This window comes from Symphalangus syndactylus, chromosome 4 (genome assembly GCF_028878055.3).
Source record: "Symphalangus syndactylus isolate Jambi chromosome 4, NHGRI_mSymSyn1-v2.1_pri, whole genome shotgun sequence".
Taxonomy (NCBI): Eukaryota; Metazoa; Chordata; class Mammalia; order Primates; family Hylobatidae; genus Symphalangus; species Symphalangus syndactylus.
Window position 1 is genome coordinate 125,406,251 of NC_072426.2, and position 26,074 is coordinate 125,432,324.

The 26,074-nt window shown below is 46.9% G+C and overlaps 1 long non-coding RNA gene across 1 annotated transcript; it reads left to right on the forward strand.

The window, feature by feature from the left end:
- Positions 1 to 10,415: 10,415 nt before the first annotated feature.
- LOC129480334 (uncharacterized) lies at positions 10,416 to 15,630 on the forward strand. Its single transcript, XR_008656997.2, has 3 exons — positions 10,416 to 10,814; positions 11,084 to 11,180; positions 13,228 to 15,630. It is a non-coding gene; the product is annotated as an uncharacterized lncRNA (long non-coding RNA).
- Positions 15,631 to 26,074: the final 10,444 nt, after the last annotated feature.

Genomic DNA, 26,074 nt, shown 5'->3' on the forward strand with positions numbered 1-26,074 from the left:
GTAGCTGAGATTACAGGCATGTGCCACCTCGCCCAGCTAATTTTTGTATTTTTAGTAGAGATGGGGTTTCACCGTGTTGGCTAGGCTGGCCTCGAACTCCTGACCTGGTGATCCTCCCGCCTCGGCCTCTGAGAGTGCTGAGATTACAGGCATGAGCCACTTCGCCCAGCTCTCCATAAGGTATTTAAGATTGCTCCCTGCTTTCCAAATGTAACTAAGTCACTCCGCTAAATGCACAAGCACATTGGCGGTTGCCAGTTGCTCCCAGGCCTGGTCACTGCCTGCGCTAACTAGCTCTCTCTAACTGTGTAAGAGGCTTTGAGTGTAAAATGTACAGGCAACAAAAAAGATAGGCCTGGGGTGAGTCACTGTCAAGAGCCCGTGTGGAAAAGCCCCTCCTCCTTTCATCTCTTTAGGAATGTAAGAAATGCTTGACATGCAATGATGTCTGTTTTGCCTCTGCCCCCATGCAGGTAGGAAACGGCTCTAGAAAGCACTGTAGCTCTTTCTGCAATGACGGAAACGGTCTACGCCTGGGCTGTCCAATATGATCACCATCCGGCCACATGTGGCTGTTGAGCATTTGAAATGTGCCTAGTGCAACTGACAGACTGGGTTTTTAAATTTTATTTTATCTTAACTAAAAGTTAAATTAAAGAGCCACATGTGGCTAGTGTTTACTGTATTTGACAGCACAGCTCTGGAAGGTTTACTAACTTTAATCCCAACTCCTGTCCTTTGAACTCAGTAAAGAATGTAAATGTCCCTGGGATTGGAGCCTTTTAGTAATTTAGGGAGCATGGCACTAGAGTTCTACATGAGGGGTAAGGTCTGATGAGGACTGGAACTAGCCCTGGAGAGGCAGGTACAATAACCAGCAGCTATAGGACCGGCACACGCCCTGATGTCTCTCTGAGGCTCAGTTTCTTCACTGACTTCCTCACCAGGAGTTATGAGAATTAAGCCACTCTAAAAATTTAAGATTGTTTTATAAAGGGATTGTTCTGTTATGGGTCCTGGGGTTTCTAAACAAATGAGAAACAATTTAATGATAAATATACGTAGAATGTTCTATATTCCTCATTTGTTTCTAAATTAATCCCATCTTAAGGCAAAAAGAAAAGCAAGTAGCCTTTTTTGGGCCATATTCCCTATATTTACAATATAAAATCTCAAGGCCAACTATAAGCCTAAGTGGCAGAAGCAGAAACAGTGCCAAGCTCTGAAAATAGCAACCAAAACAGCCAATCAAAGAAACTCGGTCCCATTTCCACAAAGTGGAGTGTTTTCCTGTCGTTTACATAACTTACCTTCATAATTAAAATCACAGGAACAGAGTGATAATTTTATGTCAGTTACATGACCTTTAAATGGGAAGGTTAATGAGAAATATAAGAATCTAGTTTTTTTTGGTTTTCACATTAAAAAAAACTTTTTTTGAGACAGGGCCTCGCTTTGTCACCCAGGCTGGAGTGCAGTGGCATGATGTTGGCTCAATGCAGCCCTCCCTGGGCTCAAGCGATCTTCCCACCTCAGTCGCCCAGTAGCTGGGACTACAGGCATGCACCACTACACCCGGCTAATTTTTAAAACTTTTTTTGTAGAGATGGGGTCTCACTTTGTTGCCCAGGCTAGTCTTGAACTCCTGGGCTCAAGCAGTCCTCCTGCCTAGGCCTCCCAAAGTGCTGAGGTTACAGGCGTGAGCCACTGCACCTGGCCAAGAATCTATGTTAAGGTGAAAACTTGTCACTGCTACCCAATAGTGACTGATGATGAGACTAGCCAGAATAAATACAAAACTGTGCACTTCATAAACAAGGCTGGACACTGAAATGGGAAATGTATGTATTAAGCACCTGGCAGGCACAGAAAGGTGCTTTCACTGATGTATCATTTCCTATTTGATCCTTTCAACAAGCCTATGATGTCGCCATTATGATTTCAAGAGAGCTTAAGTAACAAGCCCAAGGTTATAGAGATGGGAAGTAAGAGAGTCAGAAGTCCCATCCAGGCGGCCCCCACTCCATAGCCCAAGCATTTCACACTCAACAACAGAAGATGGCTTGGAATAACATTCAGAAGTTTTGTTTTTTTTTTTTCTTTAAGTTAAGATTTGTATCCTACTTACTTCCAAAAGACTTGAGACAGCTTAAAGATTAAAATACAGTGCAAGAGAAGGCATTTAAGGATAACACTCTTGCTGAAGAATGCAAAAGAAATGGATGGTTTTAGACACCTGAGTGGAGCAGATTCCAACACTTGGGCATTTAATTTGGTTCTAACTTTTCTGACAGCTAAGCCAAAAAGAGAAACATATTGGATTGCACAGAGTTTTGTTTTCCAACAATGTAAAGCATACATATTCATCTACAGAGACAAAACGTTTTCCTGCTAGGAAACTTAGGTAGGAATTCATCACGTAGGTCCTTGGATAAAGGACACTGAGTGACACAGAGAACCTTACTCTCTTACTCTCATTTGTAAAAGAAGGGGGCCATATTAAGGTCACCTTCCAGTGCAGTGAGTGTGTGAAATACTGCTAATGAAAGTTCCACAAAAGAGTCAGAAACACTGTTCAACAGAGCGCTGATTTTATGGACCCTCTATAAAGACAGAAGACATAATATACTAAAGCACAGCTTAGTGAAGGAATTTCTATAAGGAGCTGAGAGAATATGAGCTGGGACTTTGCTTTATGGAGTCTAGCAGAGCAGGGAATGCCTTAGAGAATATCAATGACGAAGAGTTACCCAGTCATCGGCCCTCAGAGACACTACACATGCTGGACAATGGGAAGATTATGTGGGAAATGTGGGTGAGGCACCACTCTTTGGGCAGTAGGCCTCTACCTACAGGTTCAAAACAAGATACATAAATGCATATTAAACATTTATAGTCATTCATTTTAAATAATTGAATAACATTCTATTTCAAGCTGTGTACTATGGAGAATAAAAAGAATAGGAGTGTGGTCTCTGCCTCCAGGAAGCTTGTAGTCTAATACAGGATTTCTCAACCTTGGCTATGTTAACGTTTTAGGCTGGATGCTGCTTTGGTGTGGGGAGCAGTCCTGGGCATTGCAGGGAGTTTACAGCAGCATCCCTGGCTCTACCCATCAGTAGCATCATCGTAGTGTGACAACCAAGAACTCCTCCAGACACTGCCCAGTATGCCCTGTGGTAGAGGTGGGAATCACTCCGGTTGAAATCCACTGATCCATTGTGTAAGAGAAAGGGGGAAGAAATGCATGAAGCTGAGAATTTTAGTAATTCTAGTGCAATGGGTATAAATTATTACAATGATCTAAAGGAAGGAAGTGCTCTTCCAGTGAGAAAAGCAGACATTGAAGAAAAAGGAGGAAGGTCGCTAAGCTGAGCCTCCATGGATTTAGTTAGGTTCTTGCCAGTAGCAGCCTAAGAAAAGGCACGGAGAAGAGGCTGAGGAGCAGGTTGGGAGAGGCATGATCGTTTCTGTGGAGCGCACAGAGTGTATGCAAGGGAGAGATCAAGGTCAGGCTAGACGCTTGAGGGCAGAGAGGGGACAGCTCTGAATATCAGGCAACAGACTTGGAGCCTGATTCAGTCATGCAGGGGGAGTTTTGAAAGCTTTGTGTAGAGAAGAGAATCCTCTAATCTGCCCAAATAAAATATCAGATATCTGTGTAAAGGCTGGGTCCTATCATCTGCATGTTTGTGTCTCCCCGAATTTATGTTGGATCCTAATCCCCAATGCAATAGTATTATGAGGCGGGGCCTCTAGGAGGTAATGAGGTCATGGGGGTGGTGCCTTCAAGAATGGATTAGTGCCCTTACCAAAGAGACTGCAGAGAGGTAGCTTGCCCCATCCACCATGTGAGGACACAGCAAGAAGGTGCCGTCTATGAGGAAGAGGGCCTTCACCAGACGGAATCAGCTGGCATCTTGAGCTTGGACTTCCCAGCCTCCAGAACTATGAACAATACATTTCTGTTGTTTATGAGCACTGAGTTTAAGGTACTTGGTTATAGCAACCCGAACAGACTAAGACACTGTGTAAGAGGGAGTGGGGAGAGGAGGGAAAATACAGCAGCCCAGAGGAGAGCAGAGAGTGGCAAAGTCAACAGAACATAGGAATGTCACATGGCAGGGAAAACTGAGGGGCAAGGAGGACCCAAAAATCCTGTGGGGATGTGCCTTCCATCAAATACACACAAACTCCCCTCCAGAGGGCTTTAAAAAGACCCCATCATTGCTGCTCTTAAAAGTGTAGGCTTCCCAGGAGATGCTCTAAGGAGAGAAAGAAGAGTGGCCTCTGAAGACAAGGGACAGGGACTCCTGTTCTGGTACAGATCATTTGCATTTGAGATCAACTATCCACGACCACCTGTTAGAACTGCATTGAGAGCTCAACCGTTCCTGTGTCCTCAGCCCTGGCTTTGTTTCTGTCCTCATTTGCCAGATTGCCCCAGCCCCTTTCCTTCAAAGAGGAGGCCTCTGAAGCTCTGCTGTGCTGAGGACTATTCTGCAGGGTGAGCACTGAGAAGCTCCTTTCCCCTGCATGATTTCAGGCTTCAGTACAGAAGACATTTTATGGTCTCTCTGTTCCTTCCAGTCCACTGCTCTGTTGGGGCTGAATAAATATTGACTAGCCTGTAAAACATAAGGCCTTTTATTTATACATCCTCCTGCTCCGAGGGCTGTGCTGGAGCCCAGCCTCAGAACACACCGTGCATGTGTGGAGGGCTAGAAGCTACCACTGCAGTGCAAACCAGTGGCTGCAGCTGTCAGGATGGGGCTGCCTTTTCTGGGGTGCAGCCTACAGCAGCAGGTGTGAGGGCTGGCACAGTGGGGCCGTGTCTGCTAGGAATGCTTATTTTGTAGCACATGGGAATGCTTTTGGTTGCAAGCAGCAGAGGAGTCCAGGACTGTGGAGTGCCGTGAGGAATCCTGGCTTTTTCTCGTTCTTTGCTTTGCTGCCCTTAGCTGTTGACTTTCCATCCTTGGTATTGTTATCTCATGGTCCTAAGACGGCTGCTGGAGCTCCAGGCTAGAAGGAAGGGAGGGCATAGCAACTCCCTCTTCACCAAAGCAGTCCTCCTGCCTCAGCCTTCCAATGTGCTACGGTTACAGGCGTGAGTCACTGCACCCTGCCAAGAATCTATGTTAAAATGTAAACTTGTTACTACTACCCAATAGTGACTGATGCTGAGACTAGACAGAATAAATACAAAACTGTATACCTCATAAAGAAGGCTGGACATTGAAACGGGAAATATATGTCTTAAGCACCTGGCAGGCACAGAAAGGTGCTTTCACTGATGTATCATTTCCTATTTGATCCTTTCAACAAGCTTATGATGTTGCTATTATGATTTCAAGACAGTTTAAGTAACAAGCCCAAGGTTGTAGAGATGAGAAGTGAGAGAGGCAGAAGCCCCATCCAGGCTGCCTCCACTCCACAGCCAGTGCATTTCTCTTGCTGTCTCTCTCCTCACTGGCCATACCTGAGTCACATCCCCAACCACTGGCAAAATGAAGGGACATAACCACGGCTGGCTAAGAGCAATCATGATTCATCCCCTGTGTTGGGGGGAAGGGTCTATTTTGCCCAAGACCAACAGACCTCTGCCTGACCCAATCGCAGGTCCCATCTGCAAGAAAGAAGAAGGGAGATGGCTGTGGGGTAGGCACTGGAGGGTCTGCCAACAGCTGCCCTCAGAAGGGCTGTGGGCAGGCGAGGATACCAATGCAGACTGACATCATTTTTTCAGCAACAAGTGCCCTTATCCCTGGGGAGTGGGCATGTGGACACTGTATTCCTTGTCTGTCATGAAGGAAGGTGAGCCAGGCCTTCTTAGGGGGCTCAGTGATCAGAAGTAATGCCCTCTCCAGTGATCTGCTGCCAGCCAGACATCACCCAGGAGCACAGTGGGTACAGCAAGGTCTGTGGAAGGAGTGGGCCAGCATCAAAGCCCCAGCTCTGTACTGGCTCAGCCAGGTGAGACTGTTACCGAATGGCAGGAGTTCAGTCTAGGTCCCATTGCTCACCACAAAGAAAGCCGATCCCTGAGACAATGAGTATTTCCAGGAAAGAAGGCTTTTTATTTGGGTGACTTCAGCCAGAGAGACAGAAGCCAAACCTCAAATCTGTCCCTCCCTGCTGACTAAAGTTAGGGGTTTACATAGCTGGGAAGGAAAACAGGAGGGGCTAGGGAGAGGAGTTGGTCCACAAGCAGCAGGTGCGCCTCATTGTACAAATGTAAGTTTCTCAAGCTTCGCTTCTATGGGCATCCAGCTTGTTGGAAAATTGGGTCAGTTTCATGACCATGTGCATTCAGCAGGGACCAGTCAGGGAACAGGAGCCCCACTAGGTATTCTGGTCAGAAGGATTTTATGTAAAGACTTATTAGCTAGGTATAAAGCATTGTTAACTAGAAAATTAAAAGAAAGCGAGACAAGGAACACTAATATACCATGGAGGTGGCAGCTTGAGGAAGCAGCTTCCACCCTAGGCCTGGAGGAACCAAGAGAAGAAGCTGGAATTGGGAACACCATGGTGTTCCTATAACTTGGAAGATAGAAGCTAGAAGCTTGGAGGAGAGGCCTCAGGGAGCCAAGGCTTCACTCTCTGAGGAAGGGGCTCTGCTGGGCTGGTGCTGGAGTCTCAGAAGGGGCACACCAAGGCTGGTTCTGTGAGTGCTGGCAAAGCTGTGACAGCAGCTTCTGGGCAAATGCAGAGAGGCAGGAGTGATGCTCACAAAGACCATGGCAGAGAAGAAAGCCTCGGACAGCCCTTTGGGAGGCTGAGGCGGGCTGATCACGAGGTCAGGAGATCGAGACCATCCTGGCCAACATGGTGAAATACCGTCTCTACTAAAAATACAAAAATAGCTGGGTGTGGTGGGATGTGCCTGTAGTCCCAGCTACTTGGGAGGCAGAGGCAGGATAACCACTTGAACCCAGGAGGCAGAGGTTGCAATGAGCCGAGATTGCGCCACTGCGCTCCAGCTTGGCGACAGAGCAAGACCCTGTCTAACAAATAAAAAAAAAAAAGAAAGAAGAATGAGAGAAAGAAAGAAAGGAAAAGAAAGAAATAAAAAAGAAAGCGAGAGAGAGAAAGAGAAAGAAAGAAGAAAGAGAAAGAAAGAAAGAAGAAAGAAGAAAGAAAGGAAAAGAAAGAAAGAAAGAAAGAAAAGGAAAGAAAGGAAGAAAGAAAGAAAGGGAGAGAGGAAGGAAGGAAGAAGGAAGGAAGGAAGGAAGGAAGGAAGGAAGGAAGGAAGGAAGGAAGAAAGGAAGGCAGGCAGGCAGGCAGGCAGACTCTGAAAGCACCCAGGGGGAAGCAGGTCCCCTTCCTCCTCTCTTGCCTCACCTAGCACCCCCTTACTGATAGAATCTACCACAGAGCAGCTGGCAAAGGCTAGAAAAAAATTGGTTTAGAGTCCCAGCCCCAGGATCACAAAGTAGAACACCAAAGGGTAGGTTAGCACCAAGAGGCAATGACCCATTAACAGGCACCCATGGGCAAGTGCTTCGCCTGCCATCACTTCAGGGCTCTAAACCTTAGTGGCCTCAGCTCTAAAACGGGGGAAGTATTGCCTGTCTGATGATCCCTGGATATGAGCTCCAGGATATGAGCATGGTTGTCAGCTTGCTTACCACTATTCCTCCAGCTCCTGGGACAGTGCCTGACCCATAGTGGCCATTCAAGAGTAAAGGCTGTAATTGGTCATTGTTATATTATTATTAACAAATGGAGATTCTAAAGCCTAGATATTTAAACAAAATTTTGTTTTTGAGACAGGGTCCCACTCTGCTGCCCAGGCTGGAGTGCAGAGGCATAATCCTAGCACACTGCAGCCTCCACCTCCTGGGCTTAAGTGATCCTCTCACCTCAGCCGCCCAAGTACCTGGGACTACAGGTGCACTACCATGCCTGGCTTTTTTTTTTTTTTTTTTTTTTTTTTGTAGAGATGGGGTTTTGCTTTGTTGCTTAGGCGGGTCTCAAACTCCTGGCCTTAAGCAACTCTCCCACCTTGGCCTCCAAAATGTTGGGATTACAGGCGTGAGCCACTGTGCCTGGCCTAAAAAAATTTAATTAAAAAAAAAAGGTTGAGGCAGCTCTTGCCTAGATTACTAAGTCACTCAACCAAATAAGTGCCAGGGCCAAGAATAGAGCCCAGGGCCTGTCTCATACCCTGATGAGGACATTATGTACTAGTAATGGTTTTATTCTTTAGAATAATGATGAGAATATTATAAAAACAATTTAGCCTTGGCAGAGATGAGGCATTATCTGCCTTTCTAGCAGGATGTTTGCTCACCAATTTCTATTACAGGCACTCCAGCACCTCTTACACTCAAGCCAGTGGTGTGTGTCTCAGAGGTCCTCAGAGGCATCTCCTCACAAGCCTGGCTGTGTGGCCTCAGTGGTGCGGAGGAGGAGATGTGTCTTCTCTGGCTGGCCCCAGGCCTTAGATGCACTCCATCCAGCTCCACCTCCTCTCGCCCCTGTGTCCTTCATGCATGTTCCTGCCTCCCGGGCCACTGCCAACATCAACCTGCTTAGGGACCCGAGACCAGTCTCCTCAGAGAGTGTGTAATGAGCCGTCCAACGACCACTGTGGATGTGTCCAGACTGTCTCAAAGGCTGTTAGATATTTGCTGGGTCCGCTCTGGGTAACCTTCCCTTTGTGCTACGGAGGAGGATCAATGACTGGATCATCCTGGAACCTCCTCCTGGAGAATGAGCAGCAGCATTTGTCCTGGCTGCCTTCTGGAGGAAGGGAAATCCAAGCTGCAGCCACTCTCACAGCTGGTGCTGGTTCGGTCTACCCCAGATGCGAAGTATCTAATGGACTGCCTCTCGTCTAGGGGCAGGTGAGAGCAGAACTCGTCTAACACACTTTGAGGACAGAGGGGCATCACCCGTCTGCAGGCATTCCCAGCCACATTTCCCTCCCGGGTTCAGGCGGAAGGTCTCCCTGCATTATCTAACTCCAACTCATCATGCTCAAAAGAAAAGTCAGGAGATTGAAAGCCCACAGACAGCCTTGCTCCCCTGTCTCTGTCAAAAACACATATGAAAGCAGAGAAAAATTCATCAGACGTGGAAGCAATTGGGGAAGAGACCAGGAGAAAACAATTAGGTAATGAAGATGTGCATTAAACCACCTCTGGCACCTTCTTGACCCAGAAACATTCTTTATGTCCTGGTAATGATGGCACATTGAACATTCCAGGGAATTCCAATCCTGGAAATCAAGAAGGAGACTTACTCTAAAGGCAAGGCAAAAGTGAGTTGTCACCAGGGTGCATGGCTTCCTGGACATTCTACTGGAATAAAACTTGGCTCCCCAGGGGCCAGCAGGAGTCACCCCAGGGCAGGTCCCAAGCAGTCTCCCTTCCAGGCTCTGTAGTAAAAATGAACCACTCTTGATTCGAGGTTCAGAGTCTGAGGTCAATTTCCCCACCCCAGATCTCACTGGGAGCACTAGATCCCCTAGAGCCTTCTTCAGACCCCTAAGATTTATCACTGGCTTCAGGGAAATGAACCAATTCAATTAGCTTTTCCATTCTCCCAGCTTCTTTTCCAGGAGTGGAGCGTGGGACTCATTGTCGCCGTCGAACAAGCTAAAGAGCCTGCAAGGCCCAATACTGACTCCAGGAGATACTGGGAAGGGCTTGCTAGTGATGGAACCTGGCTATGAATCTTGCTTTCCTGATTCTAAAATCGACTCTGCCTGAAGGTGCTGCTGAGGTGCCCTGGGTACTTCTCCAGTGGTGGGTAGAGGAGTGACAGAGGGAGGAGGGCCCCTGACACACAAACAATTTCAGGAAGACAGTTTCCCTATTATCTATTATATAGATTGGGGGGTGCATTCATTTATTCATTCAATATTTATTGAACTTCCACGTATTCCAGACACTGTCTAGGCATCTGGACCAGGATAGAGAAAGGAATAAGACAGACCTTTCCTTGCTGTCACAGAACTTAAGTCTTCGTTGGGGAGACAGGAAATAAACAAGTAAGTTAAAAACCCATAATTTGGGGTAGAGGCCCACAGGTCAGGTTCTGCAGGAAGTAGACTCTGACAAAGAGATTTGCAGGAGGTTTTTGGGGCGTGATCTCAGGAGCAACAAGTGTGAAGGGTGAGGGACGCAGGTCGGACAGACGGAAAAGCTGCTTTCTGTCTTCCTCCTGAGGAGCTTTGCAGCTTGGGACAACAAGCGGTGTTGTCCTAATTAAGATTGGAGGACTGGGCATTTGCACTCCCACGTGACCAGCCTTTGGATACAAGCTGCCTCCAGGAAGTAGGTGTATGTGTGGGCGGAGCAGCTTCCTCTGACAGAGGAAATGACACACCTCTGACACTTTCCAAAGCTTGGAAAGTGTCTCAGGTGTGAGTTGGTGGCGCCTGCACTCCCAGCAGCTAAGGCGACGAGCGTGTCTCGGTCCTGCCAGGGGTTCTGAGCAGCACACAACAACATCCACTATGAAATGTGGTGTGTGCTGGATGAGGGCTGACTGAGGAGCTCGGGAGTAGGAGTGAGGCAGGCTGTTTTAAAGAGGTGGCGAGGGAAGGCCTCTCTGAGCAAAAGCAGAGACTTTGGGCAAAGACTTGATTGGTGTGAGGAAGCGAGCCATTCAAAGTCAAGGGCACCAGAGGTTCTAAGCAGAGGAAACAGCAAATGGAAAGCAGAGAACAAGCTTGGCACATTTGAGAACCAACAATAAGTCCAGTGTGTCTGGAGCCACAAGAGTCAAGGAGAGAGCAGCTGGCGGTTCAGCCAATGGGGTACCAGAAAACCAGATGGCAGAGAGCCTGATAGACCATGGTAAGGAGTTTGCAGTTTGCTCTAAGAGTGATGGGAGATGTTGGAGCACTTTGAACAGGGGACAATCACCATCTGATCTACATTTTAAACGTATTATTTCACTAAATAGAGAAATAATACGTTTAAAATGGTAGTAATTGGTCATTGTTATACTGTCATTAACAAGTAGCGATCCTAAAGTCTAGACTTCTAAAAACAATTTTAAGTGGAGCAAATGTTGCTCCATCTGACGATTATGTAAGCCAGCCATGCCTGTTCTTTCCCTGTAGGTACAAGCATATGGGAAACTGCATTCCAATCCAGGGAAGTATAGGAAGCAGTAATAAAAGTGGAAAGACCTATTACGAGTTCGTTGCAGTCATCCAGGTAAGAGGGGATGGTGGCTGAAAACAAAGTTTCAGCTATGTGGGCCCTAGCTTGGAAGGGATGGGATTCTACATATGTTTTGTAGCTGGAAGCAGGAGTTTGAGGTTAAGAGACGACCTGAGAATAGAATGATTTTAGGTGTTAGGCCTGAGAGATGAGGGCACATTGGGGAGAAGCAGGTGCAGTGGGGGCAGGGTATCCAGAATGCTCTTTGGACATCTTACATTTTAAGTGCCTGTCAGACACCCAAGTAGAGATGCCTGATGTGAAGACATGAATATCTGCAGCTTGGGGTCCTTCGTAAGATCATTTGAAAATAAGAGTTGTGCTACTAAAATAAAATGTGCAAAAAAAAAAAAAAGAGAGAGAGAGAGAGAAGAAAAAAAGAAAATCGCTGCATCATGCTGTCTTGTCTATAGTTGAATTTTCACATGCTGTGGAAATTCAGCCAGAGATCCTGTGGAAAAATACTGAAAGGACCCTTGGATCACTGATTCCAAGTTTGAAAAAGGGCTTGGCTGGCTGCTTCTAAGCTTGGCTGGCTTGCTTCTATGGGGCAAGTTTGGGAATCTTTTTTTTTTTTTTTTGTAATTGAGGCAATTGACTTTATCAGCAAGCCAAGAGTGGATTTCTCTCATAGGGGTGAATTCACATTGATCAATGTAACCAGGCTCCTAAGAGACTGATAAAGCAGAAACTCTGTTTACCTTGAAAAATATAGTCATCTCACAATTATGTAAGCCAGTCATGTCTGTTCGTTCCCTGTAGATCAAAGCATATGGGAAACTGCATTCCAATCCAGGGATTTCCCAGTGAGTTAGAATTAGACACAGGGGTTGAACCGAATAGCTCAACCATGTTCAGTTATCAACATATTAAAATCCTGAGCTAATTGGTAAGGAGCCTCTTCCTGGAGCCTCCTGTCTGCTCCTACTCACCGCCCTCCTCATATCAGGGACCTCACAGAGCTCCCAGCCACTAGAAGGTAAATGCAGGTAGAATGGGGACCCTAGGTCCCTGCTCCAGCTGTAGCTAAACATCTTGCTGTTTGGGTAGTGCCTGTGCTGTATGGATTGTTAAAGATGTTGACTCCCATCGCCGCTTTAGGGCACCCAGTCATGATAGCTGGATGCCCCTCCCCTTCTCCATAACAGAGATGCAGCCAGGAGAGGCCCAGAGCCTACTAATGTGTGGACACCCATCACCCCAGCCTTGTCTCAGTCAGAGCTTGAATCATCCCGATGATCCTCCTCGGTCTCATTTCTCTCTGTGTCTGTGACGCTGCATCCATTCTGACAGGCCCTTCTGTCCCTCAGGATGTTCCTGCTGTCAGTCCAGGCTGCTCTGGTCTGAAATTCATCCTGTCCATATAAGGAGACTTTAAATAGATCTTCTTTGATCTGGTGCTGGCTGGTTTTATAATTTTTCTCTCAGAGGGAAATTGTATTTCCCATTTCCAAGTTCTTGGGGGATGCCTCACAGTCAAGCCCCATAGACTGTCTACCCAGAGGAGTTTAATTTTCATGGAATCCAATAGGGCCAGTGCAGAAAGAGACCTTAATAATCATTTAATTCAACCCTCTTGTTTTATAGACAAGTTGACTGAGAACCAGGGAAGGAATGGCAGGTTGAATTATTATTTATAATGAATATAATATTTACAACCGGTACAGATCACAAAGAAGACATTAATAAACTGATCTATATCAGGAAGCTGTTCTCTGGTTTTTTATAGCACTCTAAGCCTGGTGACCTTCCTGAGCAAACAGAGTCCCTCGCCTCACTAAGGAGAACTCCAGGGAACACCAAAGGCCAAGGGAGACACCGCAGGCAATAAAACATCCCTGAGCAAAACATCTCAACACTCCCAGACAAAGAAAGGCACAAAACTCAAGAAAGCAGTGACAGGAGAGCTTTAGTAAATATTTAATGAAGACGGAGCATAGAGGTCGTCCAATGCAGCCCCTCTTTTTCAAGCAAGGAAATGTTATGCCATAGATATCTGTCATTGTTTCAGCCTCCCAACATTCATTTCCTCTTTTGACAGCTGCTGATTTTCTCTTGAGGGCTCACCCCCCTGGACTCTGGGTGGTCCTGGGAGGGTATGAACCCTGTATCCTGACTCCCATCACTGAGGCCAAGGGTCTGGACCCCTCCTCCTCCTCCTGCCCCAGCACAGCGGGGAACCTGGCAGGACAGCTGTCCTCTGGGACTCTTGAGTTCACTCACTTCAGCCACCAAGCGCTTACTGTGTTTCCAGCAAAGGGCAGTTCCTGCGGCTTCTACTTCCCCTCTCCTAGGTGCCAGGGTTACTGCCTGTCCTCCAGCCTTCCATGGCATCACTGTCTCTCCAGATCATCTCATTCAATTCTCTCATTGCTGCAGTGAGCCTGGATGGTTTTCTGCTGCCGACAACAAAAAACCCCAACTGATACCCTTCCCCTTCCCCAAGGTCGCTTACCCAGGGCAAGGTCCAGCCTGAGATTTGAGTTCCTACTGAGTCCCCTACAGGAGCACAGCTCTGAGCTGAATTATGCCTCTCTCCAGGTTCATTCCTAACCCCTGAGACCTCAGAATGGGACAGTATTTGGTCACACGCTCTTTATTGAGCTAATACAGGTTAAATAGTTTACTGAGGGGATCCTCATCCAATACCACCGGTGTCCTTGTAAGAGGAAATTGGGACACATGTTAGTGTGCAGTGGGAAGACCATGTGAGGATGGACAGAGAAGCTCGGCCATCTGCAAGCCCAGGAGAGAGACTCAGAACAAATCAATCTGTGGACGCCTTGATCTTGGACTTCTAGCCTCCAAAACTGTGAGAAAATACATTTCTGTTGAGTAAGCGGCCCAGCCTGTGGTCCTTTGTCATGGCAGCCCCAGCAGATGAGTGCAGGCCGCACTTCCCACTGCCATGGTGCCACTGTCTGTGGACAGCATGCCAGCTTCATCACACGAGTTATCCCTGAAGATGCTCAAATTAACAGGCTGTTCTTAGAACCAAATTTCCTGGACAGGCTTCAGAAAACATTCTCTCTGGTGATACAGACATCCGAAAGACACACACACACACATACACCCCAAAAAAACAAAAAACAAACAAACAAAAATACCAAAAACCCATGACCAAAAAATGGACCTTTCTCCCCTTTCATTTCTTTAGTAATGGACAGCGCCCAGAAGAGCAGGATAGATGGCTCCTTGGAGAAAACAGAATCATTTCTTAATAAACAAATGAGAATTTAGAGCCCAAGTTGACAAGGAATTTAATCTTGTTCTCCCAGCATCCGCATGGAGGAGGGAAGCAAGCAGAGGCAAAGACAGACATCGCGGTTCCCCTTGATTCTAATATTGGGTTGGACGGGGGAGGGCGAAGATCTGCGTGCCGAGCTCCCTTTCTCCACCCACGCCCGTCCTGGCATACACTCTCAGCAAAGCCTCACCGGGTTCCCCCTGCAAGTAATTGCAGAGGTCTCCTGGGGACAATAACCCCGATGTTACCTCTTGGAGGGTCAGAGGGAAGTGCTTAGGGCTGAGGGAATGCAAGAGGGTGGAGGCCAAAGGGCTGAATATTAATGGGGGCTATCACCACCAGCTCTTAAGGTAATGGAAAAGCCCTCTGCAGAGCCAGGCTGGGGACGGCCTCACACGGAAATGCAATCTTCTGCAACACAGAGTAGGCAGTGACAAGCAGTTTATCTTCCATTACTCCAAAGCCTTAAATCATTATCAACCCGAAGCCAGCAAAAAAAACCAAACCACTGACTCCAATGTCTCCTTATCTTCCCAGCAAATATAAATGTGTACGACATTGAGGCACCTGTGTTAGGGGTTGAACGGTATCCCTTAACCCCCCACCCCCAGAAAGAAAGCTATGTTGGAGTTCTACTCTCAGTACCTCAGAATATGACCTTATTTAGAGACAGGACCTTAACAGAGGTAATCATGTTAAAATAAGGTCCTTAGGGTGGGCCCTAATCGAATGTGACTGGTGTCCTTATAAGAAGGAGAACTTGGGCTGGGTGCCATGGCTCACGCCTATAATCCCAGCACTTTGGGAGGCCAAGGCAGGATGATCACTTGAGGCCAGGAGTTCGAGACCAGCCTGGGCAACATGGTGAAACCCCATCTCTACTAAAAATACAAATTAGCTGGGCATGGTGGTGGGCACCTGTAATCCCCGCTACTCAGGAGGCTGAAGTGGGGGAATGGCTTGAACCCAGGAGATGGAGGCTGCAGTGAGCCAAGATCGCACCACTGCACTCCAGCCTGGGCGACTGAGTGAAACCCTGTCTCAAAAAAAAAAAGAAAAAAGGAGAACTTGAACACAGAGACACATACAGGGAGAGCACTGTGTGAAGATGCTTCTGTAAGTTAAGGCACACCAAAAATTGCCAGTGAACCTCCTGACGCTGAGGGAAGGCCTGGAAAAGATGCCCCCTCACAGGCCTCGGACGGCACCAACTCTGCTCATACCTTGACCTGACTTCTCGCCTCCAGAACTGGGAAACCACAAATTTCTGTTGTTTAAACAATCTACTTTGATGTACTTTGTTATGGAGGTCCTAGGAAAATTTACACAGAAAGCTCTAATCCACAGGGGAAGGGAAAAGTGGTCCCATCTCATCATAAAATAGGAATTTTTCTGAGGCCACAGGAATGGGTGGAGAAATGGGAGGCTGAGTCATTCCTTTTGCCAAGGGTTTGCCTGGATAACAATGACTCAATCAAATGGAAGTTCCAAATAAAAGTCATTTTTCAAACGAGTGTTTCCTCTTTTGAACAGTGCTGACTCAGCCCCAGCCAGCTGAATCAGCGTTTTTGGTGGTGGCAGGAAGTAAGGAGTGATCTTCCTAAAGTGGCGATGTGTTTCCTAGCAGGGTTGCCAGATTTAGCAAATAAAAATACACAGGATACCCAGTTTCATCTGCATTTCAGATGAATGATGAATAATGTTTTAGTCTATGTCTCAAATACTGCATGGGATAAAACATTCCTGTATGTTGCCTGGCAGCCCTCCCCTGATCTCTCCATCTATCCTCCATGTCCATTCTCTCCCTCATCCCTAGTGGAGGAGGGAGGCCCTCAGGCACATCGAGGCACCAAAGTTATGGTACAGTGCAAGGTAAGCTCCCAGCAAGAGGTAAGGTGTGTCTCATGATGCACCCTTTGGAGGAAAGGCCTCTGCCTCCTACTGTGGGGAATGATAAGGTTCTCCCGCTGTGAGGATCCACCAGAGAGCAGCCTTCGTGGCTTTGACCATATAGGGATCCAGCCTGGGGTTGAACAGAGGACTGGGAAAAAATAAGAGAGAAAAAGGCCAGAAGGAAAGGAGGATCCCAGGCACCCATCCAAAGCTGATTCCGTGGGACTACAAGGTCACTGTAAGAGAGTGTCTGAAACATGCTCTGGCCTCAAATGTTCGCTTGATTAGATATGCAAGTTTGTGGCCTTTCTGGTGAGAGCTGCATGCCCATTGCATGGGATGACCAAATGTGCATGGACTTTGTTCCTGGGCATGAAGCTGGGCAACCTGCCAACAGAGCCCACACCCTGCCTGTGCCCTGCACACACACATGGTGGTGGTGAGTGTTTGTCAAGTGACAAATAAATGAATACTCACCACAAAAGAGAGTCCAGCCAATTTCTCCTCCTTGGAAATATAAAGCCAGAAGGTCAAACCCATGGTGTCTCTTCTCCCAGGCATATTAAAATTGTCAGCCAACTGAGTGCGAAGGCCCTGGCTTAGAGACATTGAGGATATACACCCTAGCAGGGACATGGAGCTACAGGTATGCATGAGCAGGGCCTGGAGGAGTCCAGTGGGAAGCTGGCCTTGTTTGTGGCTAAATAAGGATTGCATGGGCATCTCAATGTTTATGTAGCTGGAGGAGAGTCTGATGGGCATGCCCAAATGTCCAAGACTTTTCTCATAGACCAGGGAGAGTAAACTGGTGGGCCTCCCGAGGAAAACAGTGGTGGGCCAGGAAAATGCCAGGAGGTGTGAAATGCAAACAAACTGCCTGGGTGACAATTATCCTTTTAATTTTTCAAAGGCTGAACTTGGAGCAATTGATGTGGTGCCTGTTACACATGATAGAGAATGTTACCGTGCTTCAGACGCAGTGCCTGTGTAGAGGGCAGTAATCTGGACAAAAGGAAGGGGCAGGGAGATGGAAGAAGGGAGGTTAGGAAGGAGAGCAGGAAGGTAAGAAGTAAGGAAGGAGGGAAAGGAGGAGAAGGAGAATTTGAATGGAAATTTAGTCTGGCCAATACCCAAATCTGGTTTCTTCCTCTCAGCGTGAAGTGCCCTGATTGGATAAGGAATTCACTGCAAGCCTTTTCAAACTGGCTGGTTTCTTTTTAGAGAACAAGGCTTCATTTGATTAGTTGCCCATTAAATCATAGGAAGAGGGCTGGGCTGGGTAAGGGAATAGGACAGTTAGAAGCTGGTAAAGCAAGAATAGCTTCTCTTCTGAGGCTCGCAATGCTCTCTGAACTTGCTGTTCTCCTGTCAATGAATCCCAGTCCAATGAAAACAGTTTTAATTACTGAAATCCACATTGATTGACGGATGGATGGATTCAACAAAGATTTATAGAGAGCCCATTAGGTGTGAGCGGGCCCCAAGTGAGGCCCTGGAGACATAAAGGCAAATGAAGCGCAGACCCTGTACCCCAGGCCCTCCCAGCACAAAAGGGCACGCTGGCATATTTTAATAAGACAGCACGTTCAGCTGTGCACAGCAACTGCTCTTTGGGCACATGAAGGGGCACCTGATCCAGACTGGAGATGGGTGGGGAAGATGAGATGAGGGGTGGAGATGAGATGGGAGGGGAGATGAGATGGAATGTATCAGGTGATACAACCCAAAGATGTTTCAATAAATATCATGGAACCACACACCTTCACCTCTTTAGTTTACGGCATAGATACCAGCATTGCAGGCAGCATCTTGCCCTTTTCCAGCTAAGTTTGCCATTTGTTTTTCTATTCTGCTCATGCCAGTGGTTATAATGTAATAATGGGTATGAGTTTTCTATTCACAGAACATGTGGGTACTCCCATGGTGTATGTCACGTACACCATGAAATTCCTGCACACTGTATATATACTTGAATGTATTAATTAAAACTAGGAGGTTCCTGACACGTCCTTACCTTCCATTTCCTCATACCTAACCTTGATGAGTGAGGTGGGATTGTACTTCCTTTTTGTCTCCCATAAAAAAACCCTAATAGGTCTCATGAAATTCCATTCATTCATGCAATAAATATTCATTGATGCTTCTGTGTTCTAGTTGCTGTGTCAGGGCTCGGTATACAAGGAAGCAAAAGGTAGATATGAACCTCCTTCCTGGAGTTCAGAGTGGCTCTCAGATGCTTCCCATATTTCCCTAGGGGACTTGTTTAAAAATGCAGACGTCCCAGGCTTGGTCTGGAGGAAAATGTGATTCCATGTCCCAAACCAGGAGACTGACCCATGCACACTGCAGACCTGTTAGGATGAGGAGCCCCTGACATCCAGAAAGGGTGGGGTGGAGATCCAGAGGTTGATTCCAGAGAGCCCCGGGCTGCAGGAACATAGGGATGGGGTGAGGGAGGGATGCCATGAACGCATCCCCAGAGCCATCCCCATGCTCCATGGGCATATTGTCCCAACATAAAGCCCAGAAATGGAAAACAGCATGAGAAAGCGTGGCCCCCAGTGTGAAAACGCCTGAGTACTTTTGCCTGATTATTATTCCATTTGGTCTAATTGCATTTTAAAATGCTCAGTGGGGAAAAAAAATGCCAAGTCTTTTACTAAATTAAGAGCAGGTCTGCTTTTTAACCTGCAGCAGGTTTTTAAAAAGTCCTGCTGAGGGCACACTGCTTAGAGAGACATGGTCTTTGCCGATGAAGGTAATTAGTGAACACCTTCACCTCTGGAGTCGGGAGGGTGTGCGAGGGGCTTTGGTTACTGCAGTAATCTCTTCCTGATTGGGAGGAAACTGGTATTTACAAAGGATGCCTAAAGATTCAAATGTGGTTTTCTCTTTCCGCGAATCAGGAGGCAGAGTGTGTGCAGGAACTCAAAGCCCATGGAACAGCAGGATGCAGCTTTTCTTGGCTCCGTTACTGAGAGATCCTGTCTGATGTTTCCTCTCTGACAGGCCGTGACTGGGGACACTTGGATGCCCAGCAGAGCTGGATTTAGGGGCAAAAGAGCTGGGCAGCTGTCCCAGTTACCCATCTATGAGGGGAGCTGAAAGATCATGAGAATAAATCAGAAAGATGGTGCCAGTTAACCTTGCTTTCCACAGAAGACTCTTGATATAATGGGTGAAGTGGAAACTCCAGCCAAAGTACACTCCATCCTCAAGCAAAACATAAAACACACTCCTGATGGATACGGAAAGTTTTGGTGGCCTTAGAGCCTGATTTGGTGCCAATCTGCCTGCATTCAAATCCCGGTTCCACTACTCACTGGATGTGTGACCTTAGACAACTTCTTTCACCTCCTAGTGCTCTGTTCCCTTGGCTATAAAACAAAAATTATAATAATGCCAGTTTTGAATGCTAAATGGGCATAAAGGAAACACTTAGACCCCAGACTGGCATGTAGCAGGAACTTTATAATGGTTAGCTACTCATTACCATCTTTGTGACCAGCTCAAGCAAGTTGCCTAGTGCCACTGGAGGCTGCACCCCTACCTGAGACAGCCACCGGAACGTTTCCTTAACGTGCAGCCTCCGCGAGCTGAAACTCTGAAAGGAAGTCCTGCATAATGAGCATTTATTATGTTCAAGTAATTAATTTTCTCTCTTAAAAATGTAACCCCCTTAGTACATCTCTTTCTTTCTTTTTTTTTCTTTTTTTTTTTTTGAGACGGAGTCTCGCTCTGTCGCCCAGGCTGGAGTGCAGTGGCGCAATCTCGGCTCACTGCAAGCTCCGCCTCCCGGGTTCACGCCATTCTCCTGCCTCAGCCTCTCCGAGTAGCTGGGACTACAGGCGCCCGCCACTACGCCCGGCTAATTTTTTTGTATTTTTAGTAGAGACGGGGTTTCACCGTGGTCTCGATCTCCTGACCTCGTGATCCGCCCGCCTCGGCCTCCCAAAGTGCTGGGATTACAAGCGTGAGCCACCGCGCCCGGCCTGTACATCTCAAAAGAAATCATCTGACTTAGAAAATACAAAAGACATCTGAACAACATGAAAAATTACAGAAACGTTTTGCCCACCCCACCACACCCCAAGAAAAGCAAAGCAAACATAGAACCAACTTTTGAACATTTTGAACAAGTGTTTGTAACCGTATCGATATATGCATTACCTCTGTCCTGAGTGGGTAAGTAGCCGACTCTCTCCATATGGGAGTGTTAGAAAAACTGTGAAGGAAAGACCATTTCAAGTAAGTCAAAATGTTATGCCGTGTTTGATGTTTGTAATAAATCCCTTACTTTGAGCAGAGAGGCACATGACTTCTACTAATGGAAAATCAGATTTTCCTCTATCCCCACTAAATGAGTATGGAACCATATTTAAGGATACACTTTGGAGGGTGCCAAAGCATTGGCCTAATCTGTCAACTTGATCCTAGGCTCCCCTGTCCCCTGTCCCCACCCCACCCTGAGCACAACTGGACTCAGAGTCAAAGCTAGAGCTGGGACAAGTGCAGCTTGTGAAGGATTCCAGTCCCGGCAAGCGGTTATATTAAGCACCACCGAGGCTTAAGAAGCATTAGATAAGATGTGGCTGATAATAGTCAAGGCCTGGTTACAATTCCTCCGAAGATGTTTATATTTCCTTCTAAATTATGTGATCACATGAAATTTGCCAAATAATCAATTTACTTAAAATTGATTATTTGCAGTGCTACTTGTGGGTGACTGGTATGCCATGATACTGTTACTGTGTAGCTAACTCTTCTATTTTATTTCAGTTTTGCTTTAAAGTATTCATTTATTTAATTTTTTTCACTTTAACGGTGATACATAATTATTTTCAAGGACGTGGAAATTACAGAATTGTATAAAGTAGACAAGAAAAATCACCTACAATCTCACAGCCCAGAGGCAATGACAGCTAATCATTCAGTCTATTTCCTTCCAGTCTTTTCTTTTTTCTCCTATGTGTAGATGTATGCACATATATATATTTTTTCTTTCCAAATATATTTATTTATTATAGAGTTGGGATTGTACTGTTTTCTAACCCAATTTGACATATATATATATATATATATATATATTTTTTTTTTTTTTTTTTTTTTTTTTTGCATTGCATCAGTTAGTCCTAGCAGGATACAAGTTTCCCTTTAATCTCCTGAGGCTAGATTAGATGACCAAAAGGAATGCTGAAATAAACCTGGAGTAGGCACACTATGAAGCTGTTCCCACCCTAATCCTGAAGAGTCAAGGGGAGGGAGAAGTTACTGGAACAGGAAGGAAGTAGGTAGGGAGGATGAGTGGAGGAGGGTGCCACCTGGCCAAATTGATGGCCTTGAGAAGCCCAGGAATGAAACCCTGGGGTCTCAGATGGGGGCTGTGTTTATGGGAAGGGGGATTCACGGGCTCCCACCCCCAGCTCTGCATTTACCCTCCTCCTCCTCTACCCCATTATTCTCCTCTCCTCCTACTTCCCCACTGTCTTCTCCCACTCCTCCTCTCCTCCTCTTCCTCTTCTGACTTTGAGGCCTCCTTCTCTCATCCTGGTGCCCGACCTTGTCCTGGCTTCTCATTTTTGCCCCAGTCCTGCCCTGACCTTCTCTGGCTAGAATAATAATTCCCCAAAGTAGCCCCATGAAGAACCTTATTTGACCATCCTGCCCTCCTGCTCCTCAGGGTGCACTTCCCATTGGACACACTCAGAAGGAGTTCAGAGGGCAGGGAGCCTGGGTGGTGCAAGATGAATCTGGAGGCAAAAGGAGAACGTCCATCATGCACATCATCCAATATGCTTTAAGTATACCTTTAGAAAAGGGACCGCCTAGTATTCTTTTATAGAAAAGTACCGTAAATTATTTAACCCAGTCCTTGTGGAGAGTTTCTCATTTTTTTACCATTATAACTAGCGCTGCAATAAATATTCTTATACATACATTTTTGGCTGCATCTCTGATTATTTTCTCAGGATAAATTCTTAGGGGTGGCATTACTGGGTCAGGGGAATCTGCATTTTTAAGGCTTTTCTTATATATCATCAAATAGTTCTCCAGAATGTTATACCAATTTAAATGCCTGCAAGTAATAGATATAGAGTCACCAATCATGTTCACCCAGAGAACTGGTGATGGCTGCCTGCAGTAAAGGAGAAGATGCTAGGGGAAGAAGCAGCCTGTCCTGGAGACCATGGTGTGAAAGGTCACACCTCCCAGCCGTGAAAACTGACCTGTTTTAAGACTGAAAGAAGCTTCACAGTCAGTTCACTCCAAGGTCAGTGGAAGTGTCTGACAAAGGGAAGTGAGGTGATGGCTGCTGGGTGGGAGTTTTGTTTCATTTGACCTCACTTACCTAAGGCCAAATGTAACATAAACAACAGTGGATGGTCATATAAGGTTCTTCATGGGGCTACTTTGGGGAATTATTCCAGCCAGAGAAGGTCAGGGCAGGACTTGGGCACAAATGAGAAGCCAGGACAAGTTGGGTCACCAGGATGAGAGAAAGAGGCCTTGAAGTCAGAAGAGGAAGAGGAGGAGGAGGAGGAGGAGGAGGAGAAGGGGAAAAGAGTGGGGAAGTAGGAGGAGAGGAGAATGATGTAGGGATAAGGAGGAAGGTAAATCCAGAGCTGGGATTGGAGGCCCGTGGAGCCCCCTTCCCATAAACACAGCCCCCATCTGAGACCCTCGTCTCAAACTTCCACAGGCAGGGATGAGGGGAGGGGACAGTGGGGCAGGGGACAGGGATTCCCCATTGAGGAAGCTCCACACTGGATACTATTTCCTCTCCTTCAGGGGAATAAACAAGTGCCCAAGGGACCAGAGACCACCCTTGACTTTGCCTGTGAATCAAGAAAAGGGGTTGGAAGTTCTAGGGTCCCAGCAGATAAGCTAAGGCATAACAGTATTGTGAATGAGACTGCCTATATTTGTTCCTTAGCAGATAAATAACATGAATATTTGATCAATGCTTTATAAATTCAATACAAAGAAATAACAGGCCAAGTCCAAATGGGCATAGATATATATAGATTTACAATTTATTATTGATTGGTAAGAATAGTAATAATAACAGCTAACCTCTAGAACATAAAGGCCTGTGCCCTTGGTGCTAAGACCTTCACAAACATGAAATAATATAACCCCTCCTGACAACTGCATGAGGATCATATTGAGTTTCAGGGGACAACTAAGGTAATCTATCCTGTCTCACCCAGGTCCCATGTCTGAAACCTACTCCTGATGAGTTCCTTCCCATCCTACGCCCCCAATGTAGGCAAATCAGGAAGGACTGCAAATGATGTGTGAAGAACTGTACCCTGCGTGCCAGGCAGATGTTCATTCATGAACAGATATTTACATGACGGAAAGTGTCCTAGGCCTGGTGGATGTGAAGAAAATAGACAGAGTTCCTGCTCTCAGGAAGCTGTGCCAGCAGGAGAGACAGAGAGGTGACACTTATTTTTTTTTTTCTTTTTGCCTCAGCATCTTTTCACTTGGGGCTCCCTTTGCCTGGAAAGCTCTTCCGAGTACCCGACTTGGCTGCTCCCTCACTCCATTCAGGCCTCTGCTCATCACCCCCTCCTCCAAATAGTCTTCCCTGACCATCCCATCTAAAATACTGCCCACTCGTTCTCTCCTCCTTCATTGTACTTTATTTTTCTCTTGTTCACCACCTGACATATGTGTGTGTGTGAGTGTGTGTGTGTGAGTGTGTGTGTGTATTTATGTATAGACATTTATTTATTCTCTCTCTCACTGGAGGATTGACATTCTGAGTCGCTTGCAGGAGGGTAACTTTCATACAGTGTTTGTGTCTTGGGTCCAGTTGAACCTATTGCTCAGGCCTTATAGCACATCCCTTCGCTGTTCTACATTGTCAAGGTTCTTGGCAGCAAGCAACAGAAACCCAGTCTGACTAACTTGGGTGAAAGGAAAATTCACTGCAAGGCATAAAGGCTGGAAGGCCAGGCCAGGCCCAGGAAATACACAGAAAGCAAGGGAGGCCAGGGAGCTGGAACCAGAGCCCAGTTCGCTACGGGAGAAAGTAATTAGAATACTGGAGTGAGATGTCACCACGCTGGACACTTGATGCTGCACTTCTAGACTTTCAATAACTGCCAATAATTTATAAACCACATCTGCCTCTTTCTGCCTCTCCTGCAAGATTCAGGGTCCCATGTGGTTGACTGATCCTGAGTCACATTCTCAACTCCTGCTTCCCCCACCCCAGCTTTGGCTTCCACAGCAGGAGGTGGTACACTGGGACCCTCTGAGATAATACAGTGGAGAACGCCTCCTGAATGAAAGAGGGATTGGATGCTGAAAGGCCAAAACTCTCCACAAATAGCTACAGGATCTGTCAGTAGGAAGTGGCCTCATTCCCAAAAGAGTTATGGAGACTCGGTAACCTTTCTTGGTAACAAGTAACTCATCCACAGGCCCCAAGCCTGGACTCCGAAAGTTCCCCTTTCTGGCTGGAGCTGGTCAAAGCCATGCATAGGCAGAACTCGCCAGCATCTTGGAGGCTCAGCTGTCAGGTGATGGAGAACAGCTGGGGTGGTGGGTCGTCAGGGTCACCTGTGAGAAGCTAGGGAGAGGAGGGAGTTTCCATGGGAGGCAGTTGAGTCCCTGCTCTCCCTAAACCAGGATAATCAACTCCTTCCTAGGGCACTGTCACATCACTTATGGGATTCGTTTTCTCTTTGGCAGGCTTTCCGGAGGAAAGAGCAATTAACCTCAAGTCTGTCTTCAAAAGGTTAAACTCTTTTTTTCTCCTGAGAAACAGAAAAGAGACCCTGGAAGCTGACATGCCTCTTTGCTTATTCTTCGTGCAACTCCTACCAAGATCCTGGAAAAGAGTGATTCCTTTACAGTCACCCCTTTAGGGTGGTCTCTAAAACCAGATGCAAAACATTTTAGAAAACTCCGTCAATGCTCATTCCTTGGGGCAACCTGCTATGGGCCTTGTTGAAGGGGAGGTCTGGTTTGTGACATTAACAAGTACATGCTGACAACAAATACAACCACTTCCTCACCTGCTGCCATGAGGAAACCAACGTACCAGGGTTGCTGGCTTGGAGGGAAACTTACAAACATCCACGAGAGGTGGTGGCTTTTGGCCCCTCACAGCCTCCGTAGTCTCCTGGATTTCCCTGGCAGAGGGCCCTCAAACTATGCACAAATGAGGGGCCTCCGTCCTATTTTTAAAAACTCTCCAGGAAATACACTTGCTGCCTACACTTCCTCACCACCCACTCGCTCTTCGGGGCTTCTAATCCGGCTTCCGCCCCACCTCGCTCCTGATGGAGCCCCAGGAAGGACTCCAAGGACCTCCTCCTCAGCCACAAATCCTGCAGCCTTGCCCCAGTCCCTCATCCTCAGCCGGTTCAGCATTCCACAGGAAATCTCTCCCCTCTGGGTTTCCATGGTAGGAAACTCCCGTTGTTTTCTCTTTTTAATGTGTGTGCCTCCCCAAGGATCTGAGCTTAGCACCCCTCCCTCTGTGCTGCCTCCTTCATTATCTCACCTACCCTGGGCCTCACCTGACACCTCCATGCAGATGGTCCTCACTTCCAGCTTCTCTTGTCAGCACCAGCTCTGAGCTCCAACCCCTGTCGGGCATCAGGTCTCGGGTGCCTCTTCTGAATGTCTAAATATCCCAAACGGAACGGGTCATTTTCTGCTCCAGTTCTGTCCTCCCTTTATATCCTCCTCTCCTAAGAGCCCGCCACCCTCCAGTGTTCACTCTCCA